We start from the raw sequence: 27,988 nt of genomic DNA on the forward strand, positions 1-27,988 counted from the left end.
AAAGCAGCAATACAAATAATAGATATGAACACATAGAGGCAGCATGGGAAGCAAAGCAGGGAAGAGAAATAGAGAACATTCCATGAAATGCCCAGGAGATAGATAAGAGCAGAACAAAAAAGGGAAGAATGAAATTCAAAGCCTCCACATAAAAGTGTTTGAAGGTCCCACCAGTCATTCATGCTTATTATTGTGTGCCTTTACTTTCAAAGTACAGTGTGGAGCCTTTGACGATCCCTCTCTTGTATTTCAGCAGACACAGATAGTTGAGAAGTCTTTTCTCACATAGCTGGCACAAGCTTGCGCTTTTCCTTGCTGGTAGCGTGGAAATGACAGCTTGGTCCTTGGAAGTAAAATCAAGCAAAATTAGCAGAGGATGGTTTCGATCCATCGACCTCTGGGTTATGGGCCCAGCACGCTTCCGCTGCGCCACTCTGCTCCGTTGTGAAAGTGTTCTTTTTATGCAGATAAGGAGCATTAGGCAGAGTAGCATGGGATTGGTCTGGCTCTCACCTCATTTGCATAAGTATATCCCAAGGCATGCTGGGTGCAGAAAAACTTCATCTTCCCCTCTCACAATCAGTCATAACTGAAAGTCAGACACTCTTAGGCACTAGCCGTTTCAGGCCTTTATCAAGACAGTAGCTCTTGAACCATCTCTCTCTCGCTCTGTGATCCTAGCACTAGCATGCTCAGGATTTGGCTTTACCTTGGAGCCAGAGATATACCCGGTGAGGGCTTGCCCGGTGTGAGGCTTTTGAGCGTTTGGGAGCGTTGTGGACGTTGGACAGGAAACTATGCGAATATGAAGCCTCCAACATTCCTGCTTCAGTGAGTGGTTCTTTCCATGGACATCTGACTCTTGGATTCCTCTCAACTTGCCTTCTGATAAAACATTTTGTGAGCAGCAGTTTCCTTCGACAGCTACAAGGTGGCGCTACATTCAGGTGAGAGCACAAGTATGCACAAAATGTTAGGGACTTTTGCCAGATTTATCGGTGGATCTTGCATATTTTTTCAGAGGCTAGATATTGCCTAGAAATGCTTTTTAACATAGAGATGCTGGAGTTACAATGTCTGGTCGGGCCTCAGCCCTTCCATTGTTTGCCCACTGTAACAAATTTATTACCAGCACATGTGTGTTGTGACTCTGCTTTATGAAACTTATCATATATTAGGACAATGTATGTAGCAGAAGGTGCGATTGAGATGTTTGCCCACGTATTTGTTTATTTTTTTATATATGGCTGATTAATCTGTTCGTGAAATTTCCATTTTGTGACATATTGCATTACAATATATCCTGCTTGCAGAATATATAAGTATTTTCAGTGCGTTGGCCGGGAATCGAACCCGGGTCAACTGCTTGGGAAGCAGCTATGCTCACCACTATACCACCAACACCCTCTGATGTGTTAGCTCTCGGTTCTAAATATTACGTTGCAGAAATCAATGACTATCTTGCACCAGCTTCAATGGTGCATTTGGTTTAGATACCAACATGAGAAGCAGTAGAATGTTTTTTGCAGAGGGTAAGGAACTGGGGATTGAAACCAAGGACAAAGTTGTGCAGAAGAGAAGAAATGAAAAGCAACAGTACAAATAGTAGAAATGAGCATATATAGGCAGCATGGGAAGCAAAGCAGGGAAGAGAAAGAGAACATTCCATGAAATGCCCAGGAGATAGATAAGAGCAGAACAAAAAGGGAAGAATGAAATTCAAAGCATGCCCAGAAAGTTGTGTGAAGCTCCCACCAGTCATTTATGGTTATAATTGTGTGTCTTTACTTTCAAAGTACAGGGTTGTACCTTTCACGATCACTCTTGTATTACACAGACACGAATAGTTGAGAAGTCTTTTCTCAGATAGCTGGTACAAGCTTGCACTTTTCCTTTCTGGCTATGTGGAAATGACAGCTTGGTCCTTGGAAGGAAAATCAAGCAAAATTAGCAGAGGATGGTTTCGATCCATCGACCTCTGGGTTATGGGCCCAGCACGCTTCCGCTGTGCCACTCTGCTCCTTTGTGAAAGTGTTCTGTTTATGCAGATGAGGAGGCATTCAGAGAAGTGACGTGGGATTGGTCGGGCTCTCACCTCATTTGCCTAAGTATATCGCAAGGCATGCTGGGTGCAGAAAATCTTTATCTTCCCCTCTCACAATCAGTCACAACTGAAAGTCCAGACCCTCTTATTCACTAGCCGTTTCAGGCCTTTAACAAGACAACAGCTCTCCGACGCTCTCTGTCTCTCTCTCTCTCTGTGATCCTAGTGCTTGCATGCTCAGTATTTGGCTTTTCCTGGGAGCCAGAGATCTACCCGGTGAGGGCTTGCCGGTATAAGGCTTTAGAGCGTTTGGGAGCGTTCGGTACATGAGAGGACGTTGGACTGGAAGCTATGCAAATTTGAAGCATCCAAACTTCCTGCTGCAGTCGGAGGCTCTTTCCATGGACATCTGCCTTTTGGATTCCTCTAAACTTGCCCTCTGATGAAACATTTTGTGAGCTGCAGTTACCTCCGACGGCTACAAGGTGGTGCTACATTCAGGTGAGGGCACAAGTATGCACAAAATGTTGGGGACTTTTGCCAGATTTATTGCTGGACCTTGCATATTTTTTTCAGAGGCTAAATATTGCCTAGGAAATGCTTTTTAACATAGAGATGCTGGAGTTAAAATGTCTGGTCGGGCCTCAGCCCTTTCATTGTCTGCCCACTGTAACATATTTTTTTACCAGTACATGTGAGTGGTGACTCTGCTTTATGAAACTTATCATATATTAGGACAATGAATATAGCAGAAGGGGCGATCGAAATGCTTGCCTACATATTTGTTTATTTTTTATATAATGGCTGATTAACCTCTTAATTATATTACCATTTTGTGAAATGTTGCTTTAAAATATATCCTGCTTGCAGAATATATAAGTATTTGTACTGCGTTGGCCGGGAATCGAACCCGGGTCAACTGCTTGGAAGGCAGCTATGCTCACCACTATACCACCAACGCCCTCTGATCTTTGTGCTCTCGGTTCTAAACATTAGGACCCTGAGTTCAATGACTATCATGCACCAGCTTCAATGGTGCATTTGGTTTAGATACCAACATGAAAAGCAATAGAAAGTTTTTGTAGAGGGTAAGGAACTGGGATTGAAACCAAGGACAAAGCTGTGCAGAAGAGAAGAATGGAAAGCAGCAATACAAATAATAGATATGAACACATAGAGGCAGCATGGGAAGCAAAGCAGGGAAGAGAAATAGAGAACATTCCATGAAATGCCCAGGAGATAGATAAGAGCAGAACAAAAAAGGGAAGAATGAAATTCAAAGCCTCCACATAAAAGTGTTTGAAGGTCCCACCAGTCATTCATGCTTATTATTGTGTGCCTTTACTTTCAAAGTACAGTGTGGAGCTTTTGACGATCCCTCTCTTGTATTTCAGCAGACACAGATAGTTGAGAAGTCTTTTCTCACATAGCTGGCACAAGCTTGCGCTTTTCCTTGCTGGTAGCGTGGAAATGACAGCTTGGTCCTTGGAAGTAAAATCAAGCAAAATTAGCAGAGGATGGTTTCGATCCATCGACCTCTGGGTTATGGGCCCAGCACGCTTCCGCTGCGCCACTCTGCTCCGTTGTGAAAGTGTTCTTTTTATGCAGATAAGGAGCATTAGGCAGAGTAGCATGGGATTGGTCTGGCTCTCACCTCATTTGCATAAGTATATCCCAAGGCATGCTGGGTGCAGAAAAACTTCATCTTCCCCTCTCACAATCAGTAATAACTGAAAGTCAGACACTCTTAGGCACTAGCCGTTTCAGGCCTTTATCAAGACAGTAGCTCTTGAACCATCTCTCTCTCGCTCTGTGATCCTAGCACTAGCATGCTCAGGATTTGGCTTTACCTTGGAGCCAGAGATATACCCGGTGAGGGCTTGCCCGGTGTGAGGCTTTTGAGCGTTTGGGAGCGTTCGGGACGTGAGTGGACGTTGGACAGGAAACTATGCGAATATGAAGCCTCCAACATTCCTGCTTCAGTGAGTGGTTCTTTCCATGGACATCTGACTCTTGGATTCCTCTCAACTTGCCTTCTGATAAAACATTTTGTGAGCAGCAGTTTCCTTCGACAGCTACAAGGTGGCGCTACATTCAGGTGAGAGCACAAGTATGCACAAAATGTTAGGGACTTTTGCCAGATTTATCGGTGGATCTTGCATATTTTTTCAGAGGCTAGATATTGCCTAGAAATGCTTTTTAACATAGAGATGCTGGAGTTACAATGTCTGGTCGGGCCTCAGCCCTTCCATTGTTTGCCCACTGTAACAAATTTATTACCAGCACATGTGTGTTGTGACTCTGCTTTATGAAACTTATCATATATTAGGACAATGTATGTAGCAGAAGGTGCGATTGAGATGTTTGCCCACGTATTTGTTTATTTTTTTATATATGGCTGATTAATCTGTTCGTGAAATTTCCATTTTGTGACATGTTGCATTACAATATATCCTGCTTGCAGAATATATAAGTATTTTCAGTGCGTTGGCCGGGAATCGAACCCGGGTCAACTGCTTGGGAAGCAGCTATGCTCACCACTATACCACCAATGCCCTCTGATGTGTTAGCTCTCGGTTCTAAATATTACGTTGCAGAAATCAATGACTATCTTGCACCAGCTTCAATGGTGCATTTGGTTTAGATACCAACATGAGAAGCAGTAGAACGTTTTTTGCAGAGGGTAAGGAACTGGGGATTGAAACCAAGGACAAAGTTGTGCAGAAGAGAAGAAATGAAAAGCAACAGTACAAATAGTAGAAATGAGCATATATAGGCAGCATGGGAAGCAAAGCAGGGAAGAGAAAGAGAACATTCCATGAAATGCCCAGGAGATAGATAAGAGCAGAACAAAAAGGGAAGAATGAAATTCAAAGCATGCCCAGAAAGTTGTGTGAAGCTCCCACCAGTCATTTATGGTTATAATTGTGTGTCTTTACTTTCAAAGTACAGGGTTGTACCTTTCACGATCACTCTTGTATTACACAGACACGAATAGTTGAGAAGTCTTTTCTCAGATAGCTGGTACAAGCTTGCACTTTTCCTTTCTGGCTATGTGGAAATGACAGCTTGGTCCTTGGAAGGAAAATCAAGCAAAATTAGCAGAGGATGGTTTCGATCCATCGACCTCTGGGTTATGGGCCCAGCACGCTTCCGCTGTGCCACTCTGCTCCTTTGTGAAAGTGTTCTGTTTATGCAGATGAGGAGGCATTCAGAGAAGTGACGTGGGATTGGTCGGGCTCTCACCTCATTTGCCTAAGTATATCGCAAGGCATGCTGGGTGCAGAAAATCTTTATCTTCCCCTCTCACAATCAGTCACAACTGAAAGTCCAGACCCTCTTATTCACTAGCCGTTTCAGGCCTTTAACAAGACAACAGCTCTCCGACGCTCTCTGTCTCTCTCTCTCTCTGTGATCCTAGTGCTTGCATGCTCAGTATTTGGCTTTTCCTGGGAGCCAGAGATCTACCCGGTGAGGGCTTGCCGGTATAAGGCTTTAGAGCGTTTGGGAGCGTTCGGTACATGAGAGGACGTTGGACTGGAAGCTATGCAAATTTGAAGCATCCAAACTTCCTGCTGCAGTCGGAGGCTCTTTCCATGGACATCTGCCTTTTGGATTCCTCTAAACTTGCCCTCTGATGAAACATTTTGTGAGCTGCAGTTACCTCCGACGGCTACAAGGTGGTGCTACATTCAGGTGAGGGCACAAGTATGCACAAAATGTTGGGGACTTTTGCCAGATTTATTGCTGGACCTTGCATATTTTTTTCAGAGGCTAAATATTGCCTAGGAAATGCTTTTTAACATAGAGATGCTGGAGTTAAAATGTCTGGTCGGGCCTCAGCCCTTTCATTGTCTGCCCACTGTAACATATTTTTTTACCAGTACATGTGAGTGGTGACTCTGCTTTATGAAACTTATCATATATTAGGACAATGAATATAGCAGAAGGGGCGATCGAAATGCTTGCCTACATATTTGTTTATTTTTTATATAATGGCTGATTAACCTCTTAATTATATTACCATTTTGTGAAATGTTGCTTTAAAATATATCCTGCTTGCAGAATATATAAGTATTTGTACTGCGTTGGCCGGGAATCGAACCCGGGTCAACTGCTTGGAAGGCAGCTATGCTCACCACTATACCACCAACGCCCTCTGATCTTTGTGCTCTCGGTTCTAAACATTAGGACCCTGAGTTCAATGACTATCATGCACCAGCTTCAATGGTGCATTTGGTTTAGATACCAACATGAAAAGCAATAGAAAGTTTTTGTAGAGGGTAAGGAACTGGGATTGAAACCAAGGACAAAGCTGTGCAGAAGAGAAGAATGGAAAGCAGCAATACAAATAATAGATATGAACACATAGAGGCAGCATGGGAAGCAAAGCAGGGAAGAGAAATAGAGAACATTCCATGAAATGCCCAGGAGATAGATAAGAGCAGAACAAAAAAGGGAAGAATGAAATTCAAAGCCTCCACATAAAAGTGTTTGAAGGTCCCACCAGTCATTCATGCTTATTATTGTGTGCCTTTACTTTCAAAGTACAGTGTGGAGCTTTTGACGATCCCTCTCTTGTATTTCAGCAGACACAGATAGTTGAGAAGTCTTTTCTCACATAGCTGGCACAAGCTTGCGCTTTTCCTTGCTGGTAGCGTGGAAATGACAGCTTGGTCCTTGGAAGTAAAATCAAGCAAAATTAGCAGAGGATGGTTTCGATCCATCGACCTCTGGGTTATGGGCCCAGCACGCTTCCGCTGCGCCACTCTGCTCCGTTGTGAAAGTGTTCTTTTTATGCAGATAAGGAGCATTAGGCAGAGTAGCATGGGATTGGTCTGGCTCTCACCTCATTTGCATAAGTATATCCCAAGGCATGCTGGGTGCAGAAAAACTTCATCTTCCCCTCTCACAATCAGTAATAACTGAAAGTCAGACACTCTTAGGCACTAGCCGTTTCAGGCCTTTATCAAGACAGTAGCTCTTGAACCATCTCTCTCTCGCTCTGTGATCCTAGCACTAGCATGCTCAGGATTTGGCTTTACCTTGGAGCCAGAGATATACCCGGTGAGGGCTTGCCCGGTGTGAGGCTTTTGAGCGTTTGGGAGCGTTGTGGACGTTGGACAGGAAACTATGCGAATATGAAGCCTCCAACATTCCTGCTTCAGTGAGTGGTTCTTTCCATGGACATCTGACTCTTGGATTCCTCTCAACTTGCCTTCTGATAAAACATTTTGTGAGCAGCAGTTTCCTTCGACAGCTACAAGGTGGCGCTACATTCAGGTGAGAGCACAAGTATGCACAAAATGTTAGGGACTTTTGCCAGATTTATCGGTGGATCTTGCATATTTTTTCAGAGGCTAGATATTGCCTAGAAATGCTTTTTAACATAGAGATGCTGGAGTTACAATGTCTGGTCGGGCCTCAGCCCTTCCATTGTTTGCCCACTGTAACAAATTTATTACCAGCACATGTGTGTTGTGACTCTGCTTTATGAAACTTATCATATATTAGGACAATGTATGTAGCAGAAGGTGCGATTGAGATGTTTGCCCACGTATTTGTTTATTTTTTTATATATGGCTGATTAATCTGTTCGTGAAATTTCCATTTTGTGACATGTTGCATTACAATATATCCTGCTTGCAGAATATATAAGTATTTTCAGTGCGTTGGCCGGGAATCGAACCCGGGTCAACTGCTTGGGAAGCAGCTATGCTCACCACTATACCACCAACGCCCTCTGATGTGTTAGCTCTCGGTTCTAAATATTACGTTGCAGAAATCAATGACTATCTTGCACCAGCTTCAATGGTGCATTTGGTTTAGATACCAACATGAGAAGCAGTAGAACGTTTTTTGCAGAGGGTAAGGAACTGGGGATTGAAACCAAGGACAAAGTTGTGCAGAAGAGAAGAAATGAAAAGCAACAGTACAAATAGTAGAAATGAGCATATATAGGCAGCATGGGAAGCAAAGCAGGGAAGAGAAAGAGAACATTCCATGAAATGCCCAGGAGATATATAAGAGCAGAACAAAAAGGGAAGAATGAAATTCAAAGCATGCCCAGAAAGTTGTGTGAAGCTCCCACCAGTCAGTCATTTATGGTTATAATTGTGTGTCTTTACTTTCAAAGTACAGGGTTGTACCTTTCACGATCACTCTTGTATTACACAGACACGAATAGTTGAGAAGTCTTTTCTCACATAGCTGGCACAAGCTTGCACTTTTCCTTTCTGGCTATGTGGAAATGACAGCTTGGTCCTTGGAAGGAAAATCAAGCAAAATTAGCAGAGGATGGTTTCGATCCATCGACCTCTGGGTTATGGGCCCAGCACGCTTCCGCTGCGCCACTCTGCTCCTTTGTGAAAGTGTTCTCTTTATGCAGATGAGGAGGCATTCAGAGAAGTGACGTGGGATTGGTCGGGCTCTCACCTCATTTGCCTAAGTATATCGCAAGGCATGCTGGGTGCAGAAAATCTTTATCTTCCCCTCTCACAATCAGTCACAACTGAAAGTCCAGACCCTCTTAGGCACTAGCCGTTTCAGGCCTTTAACAAGACAACAGCTCTCCGACGCTCTCTGTCTCTCTCTCTCTCTGTGATCCTAGTGCTTGCATGCTCAGTATTTGGCTTTTCCTGGGAGCCAGAGATCTACCCGGTGAGGGCTTGCCGGTATAAGGCTTTAGAGCGTTTGGGAGTGTTCGGTACATGAGAGGACGTTGGACTGGAAGCTATGCAAATTTGAAGCATCCAAACTTCCTGCTGCAGTCGGAGGCTCTTTCCATGGACATCTGCCTTTTGGATTCCTCTACACTTGCCCTCTGATGAAACATTTTGTGAGCTGCAGTTACCTCCGACGGCTACAAGGTGGTGCTACATTCAGGTGAGGGCACAAGTATGCACAAAATGTTGGGGACTTTTGCCAGATTTATTGCTGGATCTTGCATATTTTTTTCAGAGGCTAAATATTGCCTAGGAAATGCTTTTTAACATAGAGATGCTGGAGTTAAAATGTCTGGTTGGGCCTCAGCCCTTTCATTGTCTGCCCACTGTAACATATTTTTTTACCAGTACATGTGAGTGGTGACTCTGCTTTATGAAACTTATCATATATTAGGACAATGAATATAGCAGAAGGGGCGATCGAAATGCTTGCCTACATATTTGTTTATTTTTTATATAATGGCTGATTAACCTCTTAATTATATTACCATTTTGTGAAATGTTGCTTTAAAATATATCCTGCTTGCAGAATATATAAGTATTTGTACTGCGTTGGCCGGGAATCGAACCCGGGTCAACTGCTTGGAAGGCAGCTATGCTCACCACTATACCACCAACGCCCTCTGATCTTTGCGCTCTCGGTTCTAAACATTAGGACCCTGAGTTCAATGACTATCATGCACCAGCTTCAATGGTGCATTTGGTTTAGATACCAACATGAAAAGCAATAGAAAGTTTTTGTAGAGGGTAAGGAACTGGGATTGAAACCAAGGACAAAGCTGTGCAGAAGAGAAGAATGGAAAGCAGCAATACAAATAATAGATATGAACACATAGAGGCAGCATGGGAAGCAAAGCAGGGAAGAGAAATAGAGAACATTCCATGAAATGCCCAGGAGATAGATAAGAGCAGAACAAAAAAGGGAAGAATGAAATTCAAAGCCTCCACATAAAAGTGTTTGAAGGTCCCACCAGTCATTCATGCTTATTATTGTGTGCCTTTACTTTCAAAGTACAGTGTGGAGCCTTTGACGATCCCTCTCTTGTATTTCAGCAGACACAGATAGTTGAGAAGTCTTTTCTCACATAGCTGGCACAAGCTTGCGCTTTTCCTTGCTGGTAGCGTGGAAATGACAGCTTGGTCCTTGGAAGTAAAATCAAGCAAAATTAGCAGAGGATGGTTTCGATCCATCGACCTCTGGGTTATGGGCCCAGCACGCTTCCGCTGCGCCACTCTGCTCCGTTGTGAAAGTGTTCTTTTTATGCAGATAAGGAGCATTAGGCAGAGTAGCATGGGATTGGTCTGGCTCTCACCTCATTTGCATAAGTATATCCCAAGGCATGCTGGGTGCAGAAAAACTTCATCTTCCCCTCTCACAATCAGTCATAACTGAAAGTCAGACACTCTTAGGCACTAGCCGTTTCAGGCCTTTATCAAGACAGTAGCTCTTGAACCATCTCTCTCTCGCTCTGTGATCCTAGCACTAGCATGCTCAGGATTTGGCTTTACCTTGGAGCCAGAGATATACCCGGTGAGGGCTTGCCCGGTGTGAGGCTTTTGAGCGTTTGGGAGCGTTCGGGACGTGAGTGGACGTTGGACAGGAAACTATGCGAATATGAAGCCTCCAACATTCCTGCTTCAGTGAGTGGTTCTTTCCATGGACATCTGACTCTTGGATTCCTCTCAACTTGCCTTCTGATAAAACATTTTGTGAGCAGCAGTTTCCTTCGACAGCTACAAGGTGGCGCTACATTCAGGTGAGAGCACAAGTATGCACAAAATGTTAGGGACTTTTGCCAGATTTATCGGTGGATCTTGCATATTTTTTCAGAGGCTAGATATTGCCTAGAAATGCTTTTTAACATAGAGATGCTGGAGTTACAATGTCTGGTCGGGCCTCAGCCCTTCCATTGTTTGCCCACTGTAACAAATTTATTACCAGCACATGTGTGTTGTGACTCTGCTTTATGAAACTTATCATATATTAGGACAATGTATGTAGCAGAAGGTGCGATTGAGATGTTTGCCCACGTATTTGTTTATTTTTTTATATATGGCTGATTAATCTGTTCGTGAAATTTCCATTTTGTGACATGTTGCATTACAATATATCCTGCTTGCAGAATATATAAGTATTTTCAGTGCGTTGGCCGGGAATCGAACCCGGGTCAACTGCTTGGGAAGCAGCTATGCTCACCACTATACCACCAACACCCTCTGATGTGTTAGCTCTCGGTTCTAAATATTACGTTGCAGAAATCAATGACTATCTTGCACCAGCTTCAATGGTGCATTTGGTTTAGATACCAACATGAGAAGCAGTAGAACGTTTTTTGCAGAGGGTAAGGAACTGGGGATTGAAACCAAGGACAAAGTTGTGCAGAAGAGAAGAAATGAAAAGCAACAGTACAAATAGTAGAAATGAGCATATATAGGCAGCATGGGAAGCAAAGCAGGGAAGAGAAAGAGAACATTCCATGAAATGCCCAGGAGATAGATAAGAGCAGAACAAAAAGGGAAGAATGAAATTCAAAGCATGCCCAGAAAGTTGTGTGAAGCTCCCACCAGTCATTTATGGTTATAATTGTGTGTCTTTACTTTCAAAGTACAGGGTTGTACCTTTCACGATCACTCTTGTATTACACAGACACGAATAGTTGAGAAGTCTTTTCTCACATAGCTGGTACAAGCTTGCACTTTTCCTTTCTGGCTATGTGGAAATGACAGCTTGGTCCTTGGAAGGAAAATCAAGCAAAATTAGCAGAGGATGGTTTCGATCCATCGACCTCTGGGTTATGGGCCCAGCACGCTTCCGCTGTGCCACTCTGCTCCTTTGTGAAAGTGTTCTGTTTATGCAGATGAGGAGGCATTCAGAGAAGTGACGTGGGATTGGTCGGGCTCTCACCTCATTTGCCTAAGTATATCGCAAGGCATGCTGGGTGCAGAAAATCTTTATCTTCCCCTCTCACAATCAGTCACAACTGAAAGTCCAGACCCTCTTATTCACTAGCCGTTTCAGGCCTTTAACAAGACAACAGCTCTCCGACGCTCTCTGTCTCTCTCTCTCTCTGTGATCCTAGTGCTTGCATGCTCAGTATTTGGCTTTACCTGGGAGCCAGAGATCTACCCGGTGAGGGCTTGCCGGTATAAGGCTTTAGAGCGTTTGGGAGCGTTCGGTACATGAGAGGACGTTGGACTGGAAGCTATGCAAATTTGAAGCATCCAAACTTCCTGCTGCAGTCGGAGGCTCTTTCCATGGACATCTGCCTTTTGGATTCCTCTAAACTTGCCCTCTGATGAAACATTTTGTGAGCTGCAGTTACCTCCGACGGCTACAAGGTGGTGCTACATTCAGGTGAGGGCACAAGTATGCACAAAATGTTGGGGACTTTTGCCAGATTTATTGCTGGATCTTGCATATTTTTTTCAGAGGCTAAATATTGCCTAGGAAATGCTTTTTAACATAGAGATGCTGGAGTTAAAATGTCTGGTCGGGCCTCAGCCCTTTCATTGTCTGCCCACTGTAACATATTTTTTTACCAGTACATGTGAGTGGTGACTCTGCTTTATGAAACTTATCATATATTAGGACAATGAATATAGCAGAAGGGGCGATCGAAATGCTTGCCTACATATTTGTTTATTTTTTATATAATGGCTGATTAACCTCTTAATTATATTACCATTTTGTGAAATGTTGCTTTAAAATATATCCTGCTTGCAGAATATATAAGTATTTGTACTGCGTTGGCCGGGAATCGAACCCGGGTCAACTGCTTGGAAGGCAGCTATGCTCACCACTATACCACCAACGCCCTCTGATCTTTGTGCTCTCGGTTCTAAACATTAGGACCCTGAGTTCAATGACTATCATGCACCAGCTTCAATGGTGCATTTGGTTTAGATACCAACATGAAAAGCAATAGAAAGTTTTTGTAGAGGGTAAGGAACTGGGATTGAAACCAAGGACAAAGCTGTGCAGAAGAGAAGAATGGAAAGCAGCAATACAAATAATAGATATGAACACATAGAGGCAGCATGGGAAGCAAAGCAGGGAAGAGAAATAGAGAACATTCCATGAAATGCCCAGGAGATAGATAAGAGCAGAACAAAAAAGGGAAGAATGAAATTCAAAGCCTCCACATAAAAGTGTTTGAAGGTCCCACCAGTCATTCATGCTTATTATTGTGTGCCTTTACTTTCAAAGTACAGTGTGGAGCTTTTGAGGATCCCTCTCTTGTATTTCAGCAGACACAGATAGTTGAGAAGTCTTTTCTCACATAGCTGGCACAAGCTTGTGCTTTTCCTTGCTGGTAGCGTGGAAATGACAGCTTGGTCCTTGGAAGTAAAATCAAGCAAAATTAGCAGAGGATGGTTTCGATCCATCGACCTCTGGGTTATGGGCCCAGCACGCTTCCGCTGCGCCACTCTGCTCCGTTGTGAAAGTGTTCTTTTTATGCAGATAAGGAGCATTAGGCAGAGTAGCATGGGATTGGTCTGGCTCTCACCTCATTTGCATAAGTATATCCCAAGGCATGCTGGGTGCAGAAAAACTTCATCTTCCCCTCTCACAATCAGTAATAACTGAAAGTCAGACACTCTTAGGCACTAGCCGTTTCAGGCCTTTATCAAGACAGTAGCTCTTGAACCATCTCTCTCTCGCTCTGTGATCCTAGCACTAGCATGCTCAGGATTTGGCTTTACCTTGGAGCCAGAGATATACCCGGTGAGGGCTTGCCCGGTGTGAGGCTTTTGAGCGTTTGGGAGCGTTTGGGACGTGAGTGGACGTTGGACAGGAAACTATGCGAATATGAAGCCTCCAACATTCCTGCTTCAGTGAGTGGTTCTTTCCATGGACATCTGACTCTTGGATTCCTCTCAACTTGCCTTCTGATAAAACATTTTGTGAGCAGCAGTTTCCTTCGACAGCTACAAGGTGGCGCTACATTCAGGTGAGAGCACAAGTATGCACAAAATGTTAGGGACTTTTGCCAGATTTATCGGTGGATCTTGCATATTTTTTCAGAGGCTAGATATTGCCTAGAAATGCTTTTTAACATAGAGATGCTGGAGTTACAATGTCTGGTCGGGCCTCAGCCCTTCCATTGTTTGCCCACTGTAACAAATTTATTACCAGCACATGTGTGTTGTGACTCTGCTTTATGAAACTTATCATATATTAGGACAATGTATGTAGCAGAAGGTGCGATTGAGATGTTTGCCCACGTATTTGTTTATTTTTTTATATATGGCTGATTAATCTGTTCGTGAAATTTCCATTTTGTGACATGTTGCATTACAATATATCCTGCTTGCAGAATATATAAGTATTTTCAGTGCGTTGGCCGGGAATCGAACCCGGGTCAACTGCTTGGGAAGCAGCTATGCTCACCACTATACCACCAACGCCCTCTGATGTGTTAGCTCTCGGTTCTAAATATTACGTTGCAGAAATCAATGACTATCTTGCACCAGCTTCAATGGTGCATTTGGTTTAGATACCAACATGAGAAGCAGTAGAACGTTTTTTGCAGAGGGTAAGGAACTGGGGATTGAAACCAAGGACAAAGTTGTGCAGAAGAGAAGAAATGAAAAGCAACAGTACAAATAGTAGAAATGAGCATATATAGGCAGCATGGGAAGCAAAGCAGGGAAGAGAAAGAGAACATTCCATGAAATGCCCAGGAGATATATAAGAGCAGAACAAAAAGGGAAGAATGAAATTCAAAGCATGCCCTGAAAGTTGTGTGAAGCTCCCACCAGTCAGTCATTTATGGTTATAATTGTGTGTCTTTACTTTCAAAGTACAGGGTTGTACCTTTCACGATCACTCTTGTATTACACAGACACGAATAGTTGAGAAGTCTTTTCTCACATAGCTGGCACAAGCTTGCACTTTTCCTTTCTGGCTATGTGGAAATGACAGCTTGGTCCTTGGAAGGAAAATCAAGCAAAATTAGCAGAGGATGGTTTCGATCCATCGACCTCTGGGTTATGGGCCCAGCACGCTTCCGCTGCACCACTCTGCTCCTTTGTGAAAGTGTTCTCTTTATGCAGATGAGGAGGCATTCAGAGAAGTGACGTGGGATTGGTCGGGCTCTCACCTCATTTGCCTAAGTATATCGCAAGGCATGCTGGGTGCAGAAAATCTTTATCTTCCCCTCTCACAATCAGTCACAACTGAAAGTCCAGACCCTCTTAGGCACTAGCCGTTTCAGGCCTTTAACAAGACAACAGCTCTCCGACGCTCTCTGTCTCTCTCTCTCTCTGTGATCCTAGTGCTTGCATGCTCAGTATTTGGCTTTTCCTGGGAGCCAGAGATCTACCCAGTGAGGGCTTGCCGGTATAAGGCTTTAGAGCGTTTGGGAGCGTTCGGTACATGAGAGGACGTTGGACTGGAAGCTATGCAAATTTGAAGCATCCAAACTTCCTGCTGCAGTCGGAGGCTCTTTCCATGGACATCTGCCTTTTGGATTCCTCTAAACTTGCCCTCTGATGAAACATTTTGTGAGCTGCAGTTACCTCCGACGGCTACAAGGTGGTGCTACATTCAGGTGAGGGCACAAGTATGCACAAAATGTTGGGGACTTTTGCCAGATTTATTGCTGGATCTTGCATATTTTTTTCAGAGGCTAAATATTGCCTAGGAAATGCTTTTTAACATAGAGATGCTGGAGTTAAAATGTCTGGTCGGGCCTCAGCCCTTTCATTGTCTGCCCACTGTAACATATTTTTTTACCAGTACATGTGAGTGGTGACTCTGCTTTATGAAACTTATCATATATTAGGACAATGAATATAGCAGAAGGGGCGATCGAAATGCTTGCCTACATATTTGTTTATTTTTTTTATAATGGCTGATTAACCTCTTAATTATATTACCATTTTGTGAAATGTTGCTTTAAAATATATCCTGCTTGCAGAATATATAAGTATTTGTACTGCGTTGGCCGGGAATCGAACCCGGGTCAACTGCTTGGAAGGCAGCTATGCTCACCACTCTACCACCAACGCCCTCTGATCTTTGCGCTCTCGGTTCTAAACATTAGGACCCTGAGTTCAATGACTATCATGCACCAGCTTCAATGGTGCATTTGGTTTAGATACCAACATGAAAAGCAATAGAAAGTTTTTGTAGAGGGTAAGGAACTGGGATTGAAACCAAGGACAAAGCTGTGCAGAAGAGAAGAATGGAAAGCAGCAATACAAATAATAGATATGAACACATAGAGGCAGCATGGGAAGCAAAGCAGGGAAGAGAAATAGAGAACATTCCATGAAATGCCCAGGAGATAGATAAGAGCAGAACAAAAAAGGGAAGAATGAAATTCAAAGCCTCCACATAAAAGTGTTTGAAGGTCCCACCAGTCATTCATGCTTATTATTGTGTGCCTTTACTTTCAAAGTACAGTGTGGAGCCTTTGACGATCCCTCTCTTGTATTTCAGCAGACACAGATAGTTGAGAAGTCTTTTCTCACATAGCTGGCACAAGCTTGCGCTTTTCCTTGCTGGTAGCGTGGAAATGACAGCTTGGTCCTTGGAAGTAAAATCAAGCAAAATTAGCAGAGGATGGTTTCGATCCATCGACCTCTGGGTTATGGGCCCAGCACGCTTCCGCTGCGCCACTCTGCTCCGTTGTGAAAGTGTTCTTTTTATGCAGATAAGGAGCATTAGGCAGAGTAGCATGGGATTGGTCTGGCTCTCACCTCATTTGCATAAGTATATCCCAAGGCATGCTGGGTGCAGAAAAACTTCATCTTCCCCTCTCACAATCAGTCATAACTGAAAGTCAGACACTCTTAGGCACTAGCCGTTTCAGGCCTTTATCAAGACAGTAGCTCTTGAACCATCTCTCTCTCGCTCTGTGATCCTAGCACTAGCATGCTCAGGATTTGGCTTTACCTTGGAGCCAGAGATATACCCGGTGAGGGCTTGCCCGGTGTGAGGCTTTTGAGCGTTTGGGAGCGTTGTGGACGTTGGACAGGAAACTATGCGAATATGAAGCCTCCAACATTCCTGCTTCAGTGAGTGGTTCTTTCCATGGACATCTGACTCTTGGATTCCTCTCAACTTGCCTTCTGATAAAACATTTTGTGAGCAGCAGTTTCCTTCGACAGCTACAAGGTGGCGCTACATTCAGGTGAGAGCACAAGTATGCACAAAATGTTAGGGACTTTTGCCAGATTTATCGGTGGATCTTGCATATTTTTTCAGAGGCTAGATATTGCCTAGAAATGCTTTTTAACATAGAGATGCTGGAGTTACAATGTCTGGTCGGGCCTCAGCCCTTCCATTGTTTGCCCACTGTAACAAATTTATTACCAGCACATGTGTGTTGTGACTCTGCTTTATGAAACTTATCATATATTAGGACAATGTATGTAGCAGAAGGTGCGATTGAGATGTTTGCCCACGTATTTGTTTATTTTTTTATATATGGCTGATTAATCTGTTCGTGAAATTTCCATTTTGTGACATGTTGCATTACAATATATCCTGCTTGCAGAATATATAAGTATTTTCAGTGCGTTGGCCGGGAATCGAACCCGGGTCAACTGCTTGGGAAGCAGCTATGCTCACCACTATACCACCAACGCCCTCTGATGTGTTAGCTCTCGGTTCTAAATATTACGTTGCAGAAATCAATGACTATCTTGCACCAGCTTCAATGGTGCATTTGGTTTAGATACCAACATGAGAAGCAGTAGAACGTTTTTTGCAGAGGGTAAGGAACTGGGGATTGAAACCAAGGACAAAGTTGTGCAGAAGAGAAGAAATGAAAAGCAACAGTACAAATAGTAGAAATGAGCATATATAGGCAGCATGGGAAGCAAAGCAGGGAAGAGAAAGAGAACATTCCATGAAATGCCCAGGAGATATATAAGAGCAGAACAAAAAGGGAAGAATGAAATTCAAAGCATGCCCAGAAAGTTGTGTGAAGCTCCCACCAGTCAGTCATTTATGGTTATAATTGTGTGTCTTTACTTTCAAAGTACAGGGTTGTACCTTTCACGATCACTCTTGTATTACACAGACACGAATAGTTGAGAAGTCTTTTCTCACATAGCTGGTACAAGCTTGCACTTTTCCTTTCTGGCTATGTGGAAATGACAGCTTGGTCCTTGGAAGGAAAATCAAGCAAAATTAGCAGAGGATGGTTTCGATCCATCGACCTCTGGGTTATGGGCCCAGCACGCTTCCGCTGCGCCACTCTGCTCCTTTGTGAAAGTGTTCTGTTTATGCAGATGAGGAGGCATTCAGAGAAGTGACGTGGGATTGGTCGGGCTCTCACCTCATTTGCCTAAGTATATCGCAAGGCATGCTGGGTGCAGAAAATCTTTATCTTCCCCTCTCACAATCAGTCACAACTGAAAGTCCAGACCCTCTTATTCACTAGCCGTTTCAGGCCTTTAACAAGACAACAGCTCTCCGACGCTCTCTGTCTCTCTCTCTCTCTGTGATCCTAGTGCTTGCATGCTCAGTATTTGGCTTTTCCTGGGAGCCAGAGATCTACCCGGTGAGGGCTTGCCGGTATAAGGCTTTAGAGCGTTTGGGAGCGTTCGGTACATGAGAGGACGTTGGACTGGAAGCTATGCAAATTTGAAGCATCCAAACTTCCTGCTGCAGTCGGAGGCTCTTTCCATGGACATCTGCCTTTTGGATTCCTCTAAACTTGCCCTCTGATGAAACATTTTGTGAGCTGCAGTTACCTCCGACGGCTACAAGGTGGTGCTACATTCAGGTGAGGGCACAAGTATGCACAAAATGTTGGGGACTTTTGCCAGATTTATTGCTGGACCTTGCATATTTTTTTCAGAGGCTAAATATTGCCTAGGAAATGCTTTTTAACATAGAGATGCTGGAGTTAAAATGTCTGGTCGGGCCTCAGCCCTTTCATTGTCTGCCCACTGTAACATATTTTTTTACCAGTACATGTGAGTGGTGACTCTGCTTTATGAAACTTATCATATATTAGGACAATGAATATAGCAGAAGGGGCGATCGAAATGCTTGCCTACATATTTGTTTATTTTTTATATAATGGCTGATTAACCTCTTAATTATATTACCATTTTGTGAAATGTTGCTTTAAAATATATCCTGCTTGCAGAATATATAAGTATTTGTACTGCGTTGGCCGGGAATCGAACCCGGGTCAACTGCTTGGAAGGCAGCTATGCTCACCACTATACCACCAACGCCCTCTGATCTTTGTGCTCTCGGTTCTAAACATTAGGACCCTGAGTTCAATGACTATCATGCACCAGCTTCAATGGTGCATTTGGTTTAGATACCAACATGAAAAGCAATAGAAAGTTTTTGTAGAGGGTAAGGAACTGGGATTGAAACCAAGGACAAAGCTGTGCAGAAGAGAAGAATGGAAAGCAGCAATACAAATAATAGATATGAACACATAGAGGCAGCATGGGAAGCAAAGCAGGGAAGAGAAATAGAGAACATTCCATGAAATGCCCAGGAGATAGATAAGAGCAGAACAAAAAAGGGAAGAATGAAATTCAAAGCCTCCACATAAAAGTGTTTGAAGGTCCCACCAGTCATTCATGCTTATTATTGTGTGCCTTTACTTTCAAAGTACAGTGTGGAGCTTTTGACGATCCCTCTCTTGTATTTCAGCAGACACAGATAGTTGAGAAGTCTTTTCTCACATAGCTGGCACAAGCTTGCGCTTTTCCTTGCTGGTAGCGTGGAAATGACAGCTTGGTCCTTGGAAGTAAAATCAAGCAAAATTAGCAGAGGATGGTTTCGATCCATCGACCTCTGGGTTATGGGCCCAGCACGCTTCCGCTGCGCCACTCTGCTCCGTTGTGAAAGTGTTCTTTTTATGCAGATAAGGAGCATTAGGCAGAGTAGCATGGGATTGGTCTGGCTCTCACCTCATTTGCATAAGTATATCCCAAGGCATGCTGGGTGCAGAAAAACTTCATCTTCCCCTCTCACAATCAGTAATAACTGAAAGTCAGACACTCTTAGGCACTAGCCGTTTCAGGCCTTTATCAAGACAGTAGCTCTTGAACCATCTCTCTCTCGCTCTGTGATCCTAGCACTAGCATGCTCAGGATTTGGCTTTACCTTGGAGCCAGAGATATACCCAGTGAGGGCTTGCCCGGTGTGAGGCTTTTGAGCGTTTGGGAGCGTTGTGGACGTTGGACAGGAAACTATGCGAATATGAAGCCTCCAACATTCCTGCTTCAGTGAGTGGTTCTTTCCATGGACATCTGACTCTTGGATTCCTCTCAACTTGCCTTCTGATAAAACATTTTGTGAGCAGCAGTTTCCTTCGACAGCTACAAGGTGGCGCTACATTCAGGTGAGAGCACAAGTATGCACAAAATGTTAGGGACTTTTGCCAGATTTATCGGTGGATCTTGCATATTTTTTCAGAGGCTAGATATTGCCTAGAAATGCTTTTTAACATAGAGATGCTGGAGTTACAATGTCTGGTCGGGCCTCAGCCCTTCCATTGTTTGCCCACTGTAACAAATTTATTACCAGCACATGTGTGTTGTGACTCTGCTTTATGAAACTTATCATATATTAGGACAATGTATGTGGCAGAAGGTGCGATTGAGATGTTTGCCCACGTATTTGTTTATTTTTTTATATATGGCTGATTAATCTGTTCGTGAAATTTCCATTTTGTGACATGTTGCATTACAATATATCCTGCTTGCAGAATATATAAGTATTTTCAGTGCGTTGGCCGGGAATCGAACCCGGGTCAACTGCTTGGGAAGCAGCTATGCTCACCACTATACCACCAACGCCCTCTGATGTGTTAGCTCTCGGTTCTAAATATTACGTTGCAGAAATCAATGACTATCTTGCACCAGCTTCAATGGTGCATTTGGTTTAGATACCAACATGAGAAGCAGTAGAACGTTTTTTGCAGAGGGTAAGGAACTGGGGATTGAAACCAAGGACAAAGTTGTGCAGAAGAGAAGAAATGAAAAGCAACAGTACAAATAGTAGAAATGAGCATATATAGGCAGCATGGGAAGCAAAGCAGGGAAGAGAAAGAGAACATTCCATGAAATGCCCAGGAGATAGATAAGAGCAGAACAAAAAGGGAAGAATGAAATTCAAAGCATGCCCAGAAAGTTGTGTGAAGCTCCCACCAGTCATTTATGGTTATAATTGTGTGTCTTTACTTTCAAAGTACAGGGTTGTACCTTTCACGATCACTCTTGTATTACACAGACACGAATAGTTGAGAAGTCTTTTCTCACATAGCTGGTACAAGCTTGCACTTTTCATTCTGGCTATGTGGAAATGACAGCTTGGTCCTTGGAAGGAAAATCAAGCAAAATTAGCAGAGGATGGTTTCGATCCATCGACCTCTGGGTTATGGGCCCAGCACGCTTCCGCTGCGCCACTCTGCTCCTTTGTGAAAGTGTTCTGTTTATGCAGATGAGGAGGCATTCAGAGAAGTGACGTGGGATTGGTCGGGCTCTCACCTCATTTGCCTAAGTATATCGCAAGGCATGCTGGGTGCAGAAAATCTTTATCTTCCCCTCTCACAATCAGTCACAACTGAAAGTCCAGACCCTCTTATTCACTAGCCGTTTCAGGCCTTTAACAAGACAACAGCTCTCCGACGCTCTCTGTCTCTCTCTCTCTCTGTGATCCTAGTGCTTGCATGCTCAGTATTTGGCTTTACCTGGGAGCCAGAGATCTACCCGGTGAGGGCTTGCCGGTATAAGGCTTTAGAGCGTTTGGGAGCGTTCGGTACATGAGAGGACGTTGGACTGGAAGCTATGCAAATTTGAAGCATCCAAACTTCCTGCTGCAGTCGGAGGCTCTTTCCATGGACATCTGCCTTTTGGATTCCTCTAAACTTGCCCTCTGATGAAACATTTTGTGAGCTGCAGTTACCTCCGACGGCTACAAGGTGGTGCTACATTCAGGTGAGGGCACAAGTATGCACAAAATGTTGGGGACTTTTGCCAGATTTATTGCTGGATCTTGCATATTTTTTTCAGAGGCTAAATATTGCCTAGGAAATGCTTTTTAACATAGAGATGCTGGAGTTAAAATGTCTGGTCGGGCCTCAGCCCTTTCATTGTCTGCCCACTGTAACATATTTTTTTACCAGTACATGTGAGTGGTGACTCTGCTTTATGAAACTTATCATATATTAGGACAATGAATATAGCAGAAGGGGCGATCGAAATGCTTGCCTACATATTTGTTTATTTTTTATATAATGGCTGATTAACCTCTTAATTATATTACCATTTTGTGAAATGTTGCTTTAAAATATATCCTGCTTGCAGAATATATAAGTATTTGTACTGCGTTGGCCGGGAATCGAACCCGGGTCAACTGCTTGGAAGGCAGATATGCTCACCACTATACCACCAACGCCCTCTGATCTTTGCGCTCTCGGTTCTAAACATTAGGACCCTGAGTTCAATGACTATCATGCACCAGCTTCAAAGGTGCATTTGGTTTAGATACCAACATGAAAAGCAATAGAAAGTTTTTGTAGAGGGTAAGGAACTGGGATTGAAACCAAGGACAAAGCTGTGCAGAAGAGAAGAATGGAAAGCAGCAATACAAATAATAGATATGAACACATAGAGGCAGCATGGGAAGCAAAGCAGGGAAGAGAAATAGAGAACATTCCATGAAATGCCCAGGTGATAGATAAGAGCAGAACAAAAAAGGGAAGAATGAAATTCAAAGCCTCCACATAAAAGTGTTTGAAGGTCCCACCAGTCATTCATGCTTATTATTGTGTGCCTTTACTTTCAAAGTACAGTGTGGAGCTTTTGACGATCCCTCTCTTGTATTTCAGCAGACACAGATAGTTGAGAAGTCTTTTCTCACATAGCTGGCACAAGCTTGCGCTTTTCCTTGCTGGTAGCGTGGAAATGACAGCTTGGTCCTTGGAAGTAAAATCAACAGAGGATGGTTTCGATCCATCGACCTCTGGGTTATGGGCCCAGCACGCTTCCGCTGCGCCACTCTGCTCCGTTGTGAAAGTGTTCTTTTTATGCAGATAAGGAGCATTAGGCAGAGTAGCATGGGATTGGTCTGGCTCTCACCTCATTTGCATAAGTATATCCCAAGGCATGCTGGGTGCAGAAAAACTTCATCTTCCCCTCTCACAATCAGTAATAACTGAAAGTCAGACACTCTTAGGCACTAGCCGTTTCAGGCCTTTATCAAGACAGTAGCTCTTGAACCATCTCTCTCTCGCTCTGTGATCCTAGCACTAGCATGCTCAGGATTTGGCTTTACCTTGGAGCCAGAGATATACCCGGTGAGGGCTTGCCCGGTGTGAGGCTTTTGAGCGTTTGGGAGCGTTCGGGACGTGAGTGGACGTTGGACAGGAAACTATGCGAATATGAAGCCTCCAACATTCCTGCTTCAGTGAGTGGTTCTTTCCATGGACATCTGACTCTTGGATTCCTCTCAACTTGCCTTCTGATAAAACATTTTGTGAGCAGCAGTTTCCTTCGACAGCTACAAGGTGGCGCTACATTCAGGTGAGAGCACAAGTATGCACAAAATGTTAGGGACTTTTGCCAGATTTATCGGTGGATCTTGCATATTTTTTCAGAGGCTAGATATTGCCTAGAAATGCTTTTTAACATAGAGATGCTGGAGTTACAATGTCTGGTCGGGCCTCAGCCCTTCCATTGTTTGCCCACTGTAACAAATTTATTACCAGCACATGTGTGTTGTGACTCTGCTTTATGAAACTTATCATATATTAGGACAATGTATGTAGCAGAAGGTGCGATTGAGATGTTTGCCCACGTATTTGTTTATTTTTTTATATATGGCTGATTAATCTGTTCGTGAAATTTCCATTTTGTGACATGTTGCATTACAATATATCCTGCTTGCAGAATATATAAGTATTTTCAGTGCGTTGGCCGGGAATCGAACCCGGGTCAACTGCTTGGGAAGCAGCTATGCTCACCACTATACCACCAACGCCCTCTGATGTGTTAGCTCTCGGTTCTAAATATTACGTTGCAGAAATCAATGACTATCTTGCACCAGCTTCAATGGTGCATTTGGTTTAGATACCAACATGAGAAGCAGTAGAACGTTTTTTGCAGAGGGTAAGGAACTGGGGATTGAAACCAAGGACAAAGTTGTGCAGAAGAGAAGAAATGAAAAGCAACAGTACAAATAGTAGAAATGAGCATATATAGGCAGCATGGGAAGCAAAGCAGGGAAGAGAAAGAGAACATTCCATGAAATGCCCAGGAGATATATAAGAGCAGAACAAAAAGGGAAGAATGAAATTCAAAGCATGCCCAGAAAGTTGTGTGAAGCTCCCACCAGTCAGTCATTTATGGTTATAATTGTGTGTCTTTACTTTCAAAGTACAGGGTTGTACCTTTCACGATCACTCTTGTATTACACAGACACGAATAGTTGAGAAGTCTTTTCTCACATAGCTGGCACAAGCTTGCACTTTTCCTTTCTGGCTATGTGGAAATGACAGCTTGGTCCTTGGAAGGAAAATCAAGCAAAATTAGCAGAGGATGGTTTCGATCCATCGACCTCTGGGTTATGGGCCCAGCACGCTTCCGCTGCGCCACTCTGCTCCTTTGTGAAAGTGTTCTCTTTATGCAGATGAGGAGGCATTCAGAGAAGTGACGTGGGATTGGTCGGGCTCTCACCTCATTTGCCTAAGTATATCGCAAGGCATGCTGGGTGCAGAAAATCTTTATCTTCCCCTCTCACAATCAGTCACAACTGAAAGTCCAGACCCTCTTAGGCACTAGCCGTTTCAGGCCTTTAACAAGACAACAGCTCTCCGACGCTCTCTGTCTCTCTCTCTCTCTGTGATCCTAGTGCTTGCATGCTCAGTATTTGGCTTTTCCTGGGAGCCAGAGATCTACCCGGTGAGGGCTTGCCGGTATAAGGCTTTAGAGCGTTTGGGAGTGTTCGGTACATGAGAGGACGTTGGACTGGAAGCTATGCAAATTTGAAGCATCCAAACTTCCTGCTGCAGTCGGAGGCTCTTTCCATGGACATCTGCCTTTTGGATTCCTCTAAACTTGCCCTCTGATGAAACATTTTGTGAGCTGCAGTTACCTCCGACGGCTACAAGGTGGTGCTACATTCAGGTGAGGGCACAAGTATGCACAAAATGTTGGGGACTTTTGCCAGATTTATTGCTGGATCTTGCATATTTTTTTCAGAGGCTAAATATTGCCTAGGAAATGCTTTTTAACATAGAGATGCTGGAGTTAAAATGTCTGGTTGGGCCTCAGCCCTTTCATTGTCTGCCCACTGTAACATATTTTTTTACCAGTACATGTGAGTGGTGACTCTGCTTTATGAAACTTATCATATATTAGGACAATGAATATAGCAGAAGGGGCGATCGAAATGCTTGCCTACATATTTGTTTATTTTTTATATAATGGCTGATTAACCTCTTAATTATATTACCATTTTGTGAAATGTTGCTTTAAAATATATCCTGCTTGCAGAATATATAAGTATTTGTACTGCGTTGGCCGGGAATCGAACCCGGGTCAACTGCTTGGAAGGCAGCTATGCTCACCACTATACCACCAACGCCCTCTGATCTTTGCGCTCTCGGTTCTAAACATTAGGACCCTGAGTTCAATGACTATCATGCACCAGCTTCAATGGTGCATTTGGTTTAGATACCAACATGAAAAGCAATAGAAAGTTTTTGTAGAGGGTAAGGAACTGGGATTGAAACCAAGGACAAAGCTGTGCAGAAGAGAAGAATGGAAAGCAGCAATACAAATAATAGATATGAACACATAGAGGCAGCATGGGAAGCAAAGCAGGGAAGAGAAATAGAGAACATTCCATGAAATGCCCAGGAGATAGATAAGAGCAGAACAAAAAAGGGAAGAATGAAATTCAAAGCCTCCACATAAAAGTGTTTGAAGGTCCCACCAGTCATTCATGCTTATTATTGTGTGCCTTTACTTTCAAAGTACAGTGTGGAGCCTTTGACGATCCCTCTCTTGTATTTCAGCAGACACAGATAGTTGAGAAGTCTTTTCTCACATAGCTGGCACAAGCTTGCGCTTTTCCTTGCTGGTAGCGTGGAAATGACAGCTTGGTCCTTGGAAGTAAAATCAAGCAAAATTAGCAGAGGATGGTTTCGATCCATCGACCTCTGGGTTATGGGCCCAGCACGCTTCCGCTGCGCCACTCTGCTCCGTTGTGAAAGTGTTCTTTTTATGCAGATAAGGAGCATTAGGCAGAGTAGCATGGGATTGGTCTGGCTCTCACCTCATTTGCATAAGTATATCCCAAGGCATGCTGGGTGCAGAAAAACTTCATCTTCCCCTCTCACAATCAGTCATAACTGAAAGTCAGACACTCTTAGGCACTAGCCGTTTCAGGCCTTTATCAAGACAGTAGCTCTTGAACCATCTCTCTCTCGCTCTGTGATCCTAGCACTAGCATGCTCAGGATTTGGCTTTACCTTGGAGCCAGAGATATACCCGGTGAGGGCTTGCCCGGTGTGAGGCTTTTGAGCGTTTGGGAGCGTTGTGGACGTTGGACAGGAAACTATGCGAATATGAAGCCTCCAACATTCCTGCTTCAGTGAGTGGTTCTTTCCATGGACATCTGACTCTTGGATTCCTCTCAACTTGCCTTCTGATAAAACATTTTGTGAGCAGCAGTTTCCTTCGACAGCTACAAGGTGGCGCTACATTCAGGTGAGAGCACAAGTATGCACAAAATGTTAGGGACTTTTGCCAGATTTATCGGTGGATCTTGCATATTTTTTCAGAGGCTAGATATTGCCTAGAAATGCTTTTTAACATAGAGATGCTGGAGTTACAATGTCTGGTCGGGCCTCAGCCCTTCCATTGTTTGCCCACTGTAACAAATTTATTACCAGCACATGTGTGTTGTGACTCTGCTTTATGAAACTTATCATATATTAGGACAATGTATGTAGCAGAAGGTGCGATTGAGATGTTTGCCCACGTATTTGTTTATTTTTTTATATATGGCTGATTAATCTGTTCGTGAAATTTCCATTTTGTGACATATTGCATTACAATATATCCTGCTTGCAGAATATATAAGTATTTTCAGTGCGTTGGCCGGGAATCGAACCCGGGTCAACTGCTTGGGAAGCAGCTATGCTCACCACTATACCACCAACACCCTCTGATGTGTTAGCTCTCGGTTCTAAATATTACGTTGCAGAAATCAATGACTATCTTGCACCAGCTTCAATGGTGCATTTGGTTTAGATACCAACATGAGAAGCAGTAGAATGTTTTTTGCAGAGGGTAAGGAACTGGGGATTGAAACCAAGGACAAAGTTGTGCAGAAGAGAAGAAATGAAAAGCAACAGTACAAATAGTAGAAATGAGCATATATAGGCAGCATGGGAAGCAAAGCAGGGAAGAGAAAGAGAACATTCCATGAAATGCCCAGGAGATAGATAAGAGCAGAACAAAAAGGGAAGAATGAAATTCAAAGCATGCCCAGAAAGTTGTGTGAAGCTCCCACCAGTCATTTATGGTTATAATTGTGTGTCTTTACTTTCAAAGTACAGGGTTGTACCTTTCACGATCACTCTTGTATTACACAGACACGAATAGTTGAGAAGTCTTTTCTCAGATAGCTGGTACAAGCTTGCACTTTTCCTTTCTGGCTATGTGGAAATGACAGCTTGGTCCTTGGAAGGAAAATCAAGCAAAATTAGCAGAGGATGGTTTCGATCCATCGACCTCTGGGTTATGGGCCCAGCACGCTTCCGCTGTGCCACTCTGCTCCTTTGTGAAAGTGTTCTGTTTATGCAGATGAGGAGGCATTCAGAGAAGTGACGTGGGATTGGTCGGGCTCTCACCTCATTTGCCTAAGTATATCGCAAGGCATGCTGGGTGCAGAAAATCTTTATCTTCCCCTCTCACAATCAGTCACAACTGAAAGTCCAGACCCTCTTATTCACTAGCCGTTTCAGGCCTTTAACAAGACAACAGCTCTCCGACGCTCTCTGTCTCTCTCTCTCTCTGTGATCCTAGTGCTTGCATGCTCAGTATTTGGCTTTTCCTGGGAGCCAGAGATCTACCCGGTGAGGGCTTGCCGGTATAAGGCTTTAGAGCGTTTGGGAGCGTTCGGTACATGAGAGGACGTTGGACTGGAAGCTATGCAAATTTGAAGCATCCAAACTTCCTGCTGCAGTCGGAGGCTCTTTCCATGGACATCTGCCTTTTG

At 43.6% G+C, this 27,988-nt stretch overlaps 13 non-coding genes across 13 annotated transcripts; all 13 read right to left on the minus strand.

Moving 5' to 3' along the window:
- Window positions 1-1,332: 1,332 nt before the first annotated feature.
- TRNAG-CCC (transfer RNA glycine (anticodon CCC)) lies at window positions 1,333-1,404 on the minus strand. The gene has a single exon. It is a non-coding gene; the product is annotated as a tRNA-Gly (tRNA).
- A 1,529-nt stretch (window positions 1,405-2,933) lies between these two features.
- TRNAG-UCC (transfer RNA glycine (anticodon UCC)) lies at window positions 2,934-3,005 on the minus strand. Its single transcript has one exon. It is a non-coding gene; the product is annotated as a tRNA-Gly (tRNA).
- Window positions 3,006-6,128: 3,123 nt separating this feature from the next.
- TRNAG-UCC (transfer RNA glycine (anticodon UCC)) lies at window positions 6,129-6,200 on the minus strand. Its single transcript has one exon. It is a non-coding gene; the product is annotated as a tRNA-Gly (tRNA).
- A 1,512-nt stretch (window positions 6,201-7,712) lies between these two features.
- On the minus strand, window positions 7,713-7,784 carry TRNAG-CCC (transfer RNA glycine (anticodon CCC)). The gene has a single exon. It is a non-coding gene; the product is annotated as a tRNA-Gly (tRNA).
- A 1,533-nt stretch (window positions 7,785-9,317) lies between these two features.
- TRNAG-UCC (transfer RNA glycine (anticodon UCC)) lies at window positions 9,318-9,389 on the minus strand. Its single transcript has one exon. It is a non-coding gene; the product is annotated as a tRNA-Gly (tRNA).
- Window positions 9,390-10,911: 1,522 nt separating this feature from the next.
- TRNAG-CCC (transfer RNA glycine (anticodon CCC)) lies at window positions 10,912-10,983 on the minus strand. Its single transcript has one exon. It is a non-coding gene; the product is annotated as a tRNA-Gly (tRNA).
- A 1,529-nt stretch (window positions 10,984-12,512) lies between these two features.
- Window positions 12,513-12,584, minus strand: TRNAG-UCC (transfer RNA glycine (anticodon UCC)). Its single transcript has one exon. It is a non-coding gene; the product is annotated as a tRNA-Gly (tRNA).
- Window positions 12,585-14,106: 1,522 nt separating this feature from the next.
- On the minus strand, window positions 14,107-14,178 carry TRNAG-CCC (transfer RNA glycine (anticodon CCC)). Its single transcript has one exon. It is a non-coding gene; the product is annotated as a tRNA-Gly (tRNA).
- Window positions 14,179-17,295: 3,117 nt separating this feature from the next.
- On the minus strand, window positions 17,296-17,367 carry TRNAG-CCC (transfer RNA glycine (anticodon CCC)). Its single transcript has one exon. It is a non-coding gene; the product is annotated as a tRNA-Gly (tRNA).
- A 1,533-nt stretch (window positions 17,368-18,900) lies between these two features.
- Window positions 18,901-18,972, minus strand: TRNAG-UCC (transfer RNA glycine (anticodon UCC)). The gene has a single exon. It is a non-coding gene; the product is annotated as a tRNA-Gly (tRNA).
- A 1,512-nt stretch (window positions 18,973-20,484) lies between these two features.
- TRNAG-CCC (transfer RNA glycine (anticodon CCC)) lies at window positions 20,485-20,556 on the minus strand. Its single transcript has one exon. It is a non-coding gene; the product is annotated as a tRNA-Gly (tRNA).
- Window positions 20,557-23,668: 3,112 nt separating this feature from the next.
- On the minus strand, window positions 23,669-23,740 carry TRNAG-CCC (transfer RNA glycine (anticodon CCC)). Its single transcript has one exon. It is a non-coding gene; the product is annotated as a tRNA-Gly (tRNA).
- Window positions 23,741-25,273: 1,533 nt separating this feature from the next.
- TRNAG-UCC (transfer RNA glycine (anticodon UCC)) lies at window positions 25,274-25,345 on the minus strand. Its single transcript has one exon. It is a non-coding gene; the product is annotated as a tRNA-Gly (tRNA).
- Window positions 25,346-27,988: the final 2,643 nt, after the last annotated feature.

This window comes from Lissotriton vulgaris, chromosome 9 (assembly GCF_964263255.1).
Source record: "Lissotriton vulgaris chromosome 9, aLisVul1.2, whole genome shotgun sequence".
Lineage (NCBI taxonomy): Eukaryota > Metazoa > Chordata > Amphibia > Caudata > Salamandridae > Lissotriton > Lissotriton vulgaris.